Here is an 8,107-nt window from a genome sequence, read left to right as displayed (position 1 = left end):
CAGCCAGGTAGCTTGATGGATCTTCTTATGCTGGAATCTAGTACTACAGATAACCATATTTCGGGCCCCGGCGAAGTCGATCAGCCTCAACCCATTTGGGGAAGTTTCGTCGTGGAGGCTGAATTTACCGACCGTAGTACCAAAGATACCTTCTTTGCCCACCCTGGCGTTGAAGTCGCCAAGCACGATTTTTACATCGTAACGGGGGCATCTCACATAAGTGCGCTCCAAGCACTCATAAAAGGCATCTTTGGTCACATCGTCCTTCTCTTCCGTCGGGGCGTGGGCGCAAATCAGCGATATGTTGAAGAACCTCGCTTTGATGCGGATTGTGACTAGACGTTCATTCACCGCAGTGAATGATAGTACTCGGCGACGGAATCTCTCTCCCACCACGAATCCCACACCACACCTGCGCTCCTTTATATGGCCACTGTAGTAAATGTCACAAGGACCTACTCGTCTCTGTCCTTGTCCCGTCTATCGCATTTCTTGGACGGCGATGATGTCAGCCTTTGTTTTCACGAGGACATCAACCAGCTGGGCAGTGGCACCTTCCCAGTTAAGGGACCGAACATTCCAGGTGCATGCCCTCAATTCGTAGTCCTTATTTCGTTTGCCATGGTCGTCATCAAAAGGGGGGTCTCTCATCCGAGGCTGGTTATGACTATTCACTGGGGGTGTTTTTTTACGTGGCGGGTCCCAAACCCAGCGCACAACCCTATGCAGGGGATGTTTCGCCTTCTCACGTTAGCTCGCCTTCAAACGGATGTTCTTAAGCTACCCAGAGGATACTTGGTCAAAGACCGGAAGTCGTGAGCTGCTTGAGTCACATGTAAAAGAATCGTTTCTGGCCACTCCCAAGTGAATGGCAATCAGAGAACTTTCCTCACTTGCGTGAACTTCTACACATGACTTGTTCTTTAAAATTTCGAAATAGTTGGTTCACAGCAAAATGCTTTTCACCTCATGTGGTAAGTTTTTCGGTGCTGTTTTCTTGTGAGGCTTGAGCAAAAAAACCTCGCCACAAACTTCAAAAATCAGTTGTGAGGTTTTCTCAAAATAGGACTGGTATAGGTGTTAAAAGCTGACCCGGTAAAAGTTGTTTAGGGATACACGTTATTTTTAGGAAATATTTTATAAAGCAACCAACAACACAATGTAATGTTATAGACATTTAAATTAATTAATTTTTCTCTATTAGAGTAACAAATTTATATTAAATTACAATTATTGGTAGTTATTTATATATCGAAAATAGTTCATAAATTATATTTTTAATTCTAATTATTTCATTTAACACTAGAAAGACGGGAGCTTAGTTATACCTCTATTGCCTGAAAGCAGTCAAAATGACTGTCCTTCGGCAATTTAGATAAACATACACACATATATATTGGAAGTGAAGGAGGAGGCAAAAACAATGATTAATTAATCCATTTATATGTTGTGGAAAAAGTCACAAAATTATAAGAGGCTATGTCATTATTTAAATCGCTATTTTTTTGATTGAAATTCGAAAGCAGTCAAAATGACTTGCTTAGGCATGGTGCGAAATCCATTTTTTGTTCTTCCACAAATCCGTGGATTATTTGCAGGTAATATATTTTTTTAACCGTACGACCCTTTGGCAAAAACTCACGGAAATTGCCAATCACACCCCTTTTTTCCATAATGTTTTACAAAAATTTTTCATCGTAGATCCAACCATCAGCCGTTAATGCTACGGAAGTATACCTAACATATCCATTAAATTAATTTTGACTGAATTGGATAAACCGCAGCATCGTTGACTTTGCAAGCAACATCGATAGATTTGAACAATTGTTGTGTCATTGAATTTTATCCATTAACGTCCGTATTTCTTGCTGTCGACTGTGACTCAAGAAAATTACATATATACAATATTTTATGTGCACATGTTAAATAACAGCTTAACTGAATAAGCTGTTGTGCCTTCGTTTAATAAAGTTGCTGCAATAATGCAACGGTCAATGCGATGCCATTATTGATCGTATCTCAGCAAGAAGGAACGGAATAAGGAATGTTTTGCCAGTTTCACCTGGTGCAATAAAAAAATAATCCGCTGTGCACTGTCGACACTGTATGGCAAGGATAAAGGGATGCCCAACTTATTCCAGCGCGAGAGCGTCTCTAAATAACCTTTTTTTTATAAAATTTTCCATTGTGGTCAGATCGAACCAAATAAGAATTTTTGGACATTTAATTTAAAATGCCCAATTGCAGTTTCCATACCACCCAGGAGGCATGCAAAATGGCGCGTTACCGAAGTTAGTTTTGGATCTTCGATTCCCCTATAGGCCTATATCACCCGAAATGTATTTACATAAAAAATATCAACAAAACGCTAACAAGTCATTTGTACATACATACATATATTCATGTAACAAAATATATAAAAATATCACAGAACAGATATTTATATATACATAAAGGCCTACATTGAAATCCCAAATTTTACTTTAAAAAATAGCGCTCTATTTTTGTGCCGCTTTTTTCTAGCCTATCTGTTAAAAAATTTTGAATTTTTACTTTCTACTTTAAGTATAAGTTTGCTTATTATAACCAGTAAAAAATAAAAGATTGAAACCTATGGGTGTGAAACCCACAAAATTTTATTCTTAAACTTAGGGACAGAAAGGTCTTTTTTTTTTAATTTAGTTAACATTATATTCCTATTAAAATAAAAGGGGCTATAACTATTTTCGGGTCTCAATTTTACAACAAAAAAGACCTAACATATTTCATTTTTTTTAATTAATGTCTCCTATTCCTATTTTATAACAATTACTGTCGAATTCTTCTAAACAACATTGGCTTCACTATGTTCCATTTGTCTATTTGATTTTGATACATGAAGATGAATTCGTCCGAAGGAATTTCATCTCCTAAATATGGTAAAGGCAGGGAGCATGTGTACATTTTGAAAATTTTTAAATAAAAATAGCCGCAAAAGTAGCTAAGCGCATTTTGTTTTAAAAAACTAGTTTCTAAACTACTATCTATGTAATTGATGTAATTAGGGAGTGTTCAGGCCGTGGTAAGCCTTGAAAATCCTGCCAAAAGAAAGGTCATTCAAAAGTGAATCATTCCACACATTAGGTAGAACATTATTAATATGTTCCGAAATTACTGTAGCATATTACCGTCTCGTCTTCAGGTACGGAAAACCTGAATGTGATAAAAAATCGTCGCAATAGTCTGAAACTGTTAATGCTTCACACCCACTCTTTTACGAGTATATAACTAATATTATTAGTTGTGTTGTTTTCTAAATCATCTACGACTCGAATAGTTTTTTAAATTTTTCTGTTCAGGGGAACCCCCCTTTGTCCCTCTGTATAGCTTGGGAGCCTGAAGCTCGAGTAGTAGGAGCTTTATTAACACCGCAGATTTTGTTCAAATTTTTAATAAATTATTTGGTATTTTGAATAGCAGTTTCGTTGAGGCTGTTGTACCCACTAAAAAAGTGTTTGTAGGTTCCCCTGAACAGTTAGAGTTTTTAAATGAGGCAGAACAAGTTTTAAATACTATTCGCGTCGTAGACGATTTAGAAAGCAACACAACTAATAATTTTGGTTTTATAAAGGGGTGGGTGTTAAATATTAACAGTTTAAGACGATTGTGGCGATTTTTGTCACACTCAGGTTTTCCGTACTTGAAGACGAGACGACTATGTCAGGACAGTTTAGAACATTTTTTTGGGCAGATTCGAAGCAGAGGAGGTACTAGAGTAACGCCCTATATGTTCTCTAGTTCGTTTAGGAAATCGTGGGGCTTACGTTACGTAAACGTCGTAACAAAAGGAAACTGTGAGCTGCCTTTAGAACCTGATGCTACAATAATTTCGGAACATAGTAATAATGTTCTACTTAATGTGTGTAATGATTCACTATTGAATGACCTTTCTTGGCAGGATTTTACCACGGCCTGAACACTCTCTTCTTAGTTCAATCGCATTAGATAGTAGTTTAGAAATTAATTTTTTGAAAGAAAATGCGTTTAACTACTTTTGCGGCTATTTTTATTTAAAAATTTTCAAACTACACACATGTTCCTTGCTTTACCATATTTAGGAGATGAAATTCCTTCGGACGAATTCATCTTCATGCATCAAAACCAAATAGACAAATGCAACTTAGTCAAGCCGCCTGAGGATTTTATTGCATTTTTTAAAATTTTGGAAACAAGATTTTTAGAAGAATTCGACAGTAATTGTCATAAAATAGGATTAGGAGATATTCTTTTTAATAAAATGAAAGATGTTAGGCCCTTTTTGTGTTGCGATAATTGTGACCCTTTTTATTAGAATTAGAATATATTTTTTAACTAAATTTTTAAATAAAGACCTTTCTGTCCCTAATTTTAAAAATAAAATTTTGTGTGTTTCACACCTATAGGTTTCAATTTTTTTTTTATTTTTTAGTGGTTACAATAAGCGAACTTAAACTTACGACAGAAAATAAAAAAGTAAAAATTTTGTAAACAGTTAGGATAAAGAGGCTCTAAAATAAGAAAGCATTTTTTTTTTTAAGGAAAATTAAGATTTGGGATGTAAATGTAGGCATTTGTATATATGTAAATAACTATATTGTGATATTTTTATATATTTTTTATATGAATTGTTAATGTTTTGTTTTATTCGTTACTAGCAAATACCCGGCGTACTTTGTTACGCCGCAAAAACTGAAACGATGAGGGTATTGGAAAGAGTTTAATGTAGTTTAAAATGCAAATAAAAGAATACCTTTATTCGTACATGTAAACACACATACATGAGTATAATGTGTATCTTATGTTAGACTTACAAATATTTACTACCCATATTTGAATTAATTGCAAACACTTTCAAATTCATTAACGTTATAAATAATTTGTTTATTAAATTTTTTTTTACAGAAAAATTAAAAATAGATAACAAAAAGGTAACAATTCAAAACTCTTACTTAAAATAAATAGGATTGTATAGAGTAAATATTAATTCAAGATATGAAATAAGGTATACTATAATTGATGTATTTTGGAACAATAACCAAAAAGGATATATTTTAATTATTAAAAACTTTAGTGAATACAACATTTTTTGTTTTATTTCCATTGCCAGAAATGAAAACAGTTTGTTTTGCGGGGAACCAATTCGTGACAGAGCCACATACATATAACTGACCGTGAGAAAATACTTCGTTTCGAAGATCTATGCCAACAGTATTAAATGTTTGCCCTTGGGACTTATTAATGGTAATCGCAAAACACGTCTTAACGGGGAACTGTACTCTTTTGAAACTAAATGGAAGATCTGTAGGTATCATTGGTATCCGAGGGATCATTGTGCTTTCGCCTGCTGTAGGTTCGGTTAAAATGTTTGCTTGAATGATATTAGGCATCAAGTGCGTTATCTTCAGTCGAGTGCCATTACATAAATTGGGAGGCTTAAGATTTCGTAGAAGGATTATTGGCGTACCAATTTTAAGTTCTAGTTGAAATGGAGGTAGTCCCGAGGGATTAAGAGAGTTAAGAAACTCCGTTGGATAGTGAACAACGTCTCCTTCATCTGTCACTGTGTCAAAAGAATTGTAAATTTTATATTCTGATAATATTCTTTGACAAACGGCTTTGTTGATTTCGTCTGCAGCGGAATTCGTCGAAGTAATTATAGCTCACTCATATAACCACTTAGAATCTTTGTGGTGCAAATTAATAATATCTGGATACACGTTATTAATAAGTTGGTCAACTGTTCTAACACAGGTTCCTGCAATATCTGGCATTGTTACATAACTATCTTTGGTGACAGATTTGCAACCGTTACCTATTTTAAGTAGGAACTCTGCAAACCGATTGGATGGTCCAGCTCCACAAAGATTTATTCGCATATTGGCAGTCAATTTAAATTTTGGTGTTGCGTTCGGCGCTGGCAATAAACTCCCAATAACGTGGTAAACTTGTCCATGTATTTTAAACGTTGGCATGAAATTACCCTCCCTAATTTCATTACCACCAAACGAAGTCACAACCATTGCATTTTCTTATATTTTTTTTTAAGTGACAGGACGACTGATGCTCACCTCAAAGCAGCGCTTTGATTGTCAGCGAAGGCTCACCTATATGTCTCACTTGCATGTCTCTTGCTACAACACAAACCTGGTGCCTCTTTCACCCACTTTTTAGCCTTACAAAAATTGCAAATGCCATTCATTCGACCAATGAATAAAAGGGAATGGTCCAAATAATTACAATCCTGTCTATAGTTAAACGCTGATTTGAAAGCAATCGCCCCTTGTCTATTCTGCATCATTTGCAACCTTACATTCTCTACGCGATTTGCACTCTCGTCGACCGTCTCATTTCATCTTAGCTGAATTTGCCGTCTATTTGATGAGGATCTAAATAATTGAGATTTTGCTTTTGGCATCTCTGAAAGCTTTTATTGTAAAAACCCTATATTTATTATTAACCAAATTAGTTTCGCTTAAATCTAATCTTTACCTTTTGATTTAAAGACAATAAATTTCCAATTTTACTCTACCATTTGCAGAATACGATCATAAATACAATAAAGTTAGAAGAAACCAGCAAGTATTTCGCAGACACACATGAAAACCACATTACATCATAATATTTGATTTTATTGGTTTTTGGATGTTCCTTACGGAGAGCGTTCTGTTTTTATTTTCAATGTGCTTTGTTACAAAAAAGTACAAAGACAATAAGAAAAGTAATTCAAGCAACGGTGCGTTGCTGCAAAATAAGTAGCTGTAAAACAGAATAAATATAGTTGACACTGTATTTACATAACTACATACATGCATACATACGGCAATTTATGCGAGCATTTGATTGTGCTGTTTAGCGTTATTTCACTTGTTCTGCGATCATTTATATATGCAAACTTTTTTGCTTTGTACTTTACTTCAATAAGTTATGTAGAAAAGATGTGAGAGATGGAAGAGAGAGTGCATACATATGTACATATGTATGTACTTTACTTCATTACGTTATGCTGGAAAAGATGTGCAGAGATGGAAGAGAGAGAGAGTGCGTGCCGCAAACGATAAAGGGCACACGCACACACACAAAGCGCGCTTCGCTGTAGACTGCGTTTGGTGAACGAAAAACCTTATGCTTGCAATATTTTTGGTTTTTCAAAAACTTCAACCCGAAAGAAAAAGGATTTGATTTCGGAAAATTAAAAAAAAAAGTATACCACTCGCGAGCCTAGAGCAAATGCTTTATTTAAAAAAAAAAATTATAAAAATCGCTTCAGAACTTTAGGAGATTAGCCGTTACAAACATTTTTCATATAAGCGATTTTATATAATTAGTATAGATATGTATAATTTTATCGTTTTGTTGATTTATGTAAATAAATTTATTAAAGGGTGATATAGGCCTATAGGGGAACCGAGCACCCAAAACTAACTTCGGTAACGCGCCGCTTTGCATACCTCCTGGGTGGCGTGGAAAGTGCAATTGGGCATTTTAATTTAAATGCCCAAAAATTCTTATTTTGTTCGATCTGGCCACAATGGAAAATGTTATAAAAAACGCTTATTTTGAGGCGCTCTCACACTGGAATAAGTTGGGCATCCCATTATTCCTGCTACCGGCTATGCCTAAGATTATATTTAAACTGAGAACAAGTGTTGTATGCGCGTCACTCTTTTATAGCAGTGCAGTCAACTCGTGTCGGCTTCTGATTGGCTAATTCCGGTGGCGTGGCATCTTGGATAATGTCATGCTTGTTGCTGTTGGTCACGTGGTGGCTGTACATCAGTGGTCGGCATTTCTTAGCACAATTGTGCAAACTAACTTCACACGTACGCTTACGCTCTATCGTTCAGTCGTTGTCGATAGGGATGTCGGAAATGGAATAAAGTATCGATATATATTGTATCGATAATTTATGAATATATCAATATCGACATTGATATTTTTATTTAAAAATATCGATACATCGATGTATCGGTATGATATGAAAAAAAATATTTGGTCTAATTTACTTTAATCATCTTACCTTACTAGATAAATATTAACCAATAGACATAATTTTTAATAAATCAAGAACAACAGTTAAAACATTAATTAT

General features: G+C 35.0%; 1 protein-coding gene across 1 annotated transcript in view; it reads left to right on the top strand.

The window, feature by feature from the left end:
• Positions 1-8,107, top strand: part of LOC125779273 (uncharacterized) — an 854,525-nt gene that overhangs the window by 411,795 nt on the left and 434,623 nt on the right. The window lies entirely within an intron of this gene.

This window comes from Bactrocera dorsalis, chromosome 6, assembly GCF_023373825.1.
Source record: "Bactrocera dorsalis isolate Fly_Bdor chromosome 6, ASM2337382v1, whole genome shotgun sequence".
Lineage (NCBI taxonomy): Eukaryota > Metazoa > Arthropoda > Insecta > Diptera > Tephritidae > Bactrocera > Bactrocera dorsalis.
The sequence above is the reverse complement of the archived record's forward strand: the minus strand, read 5'-3'. Positions and strand labels throughout refer to the sequence as shown.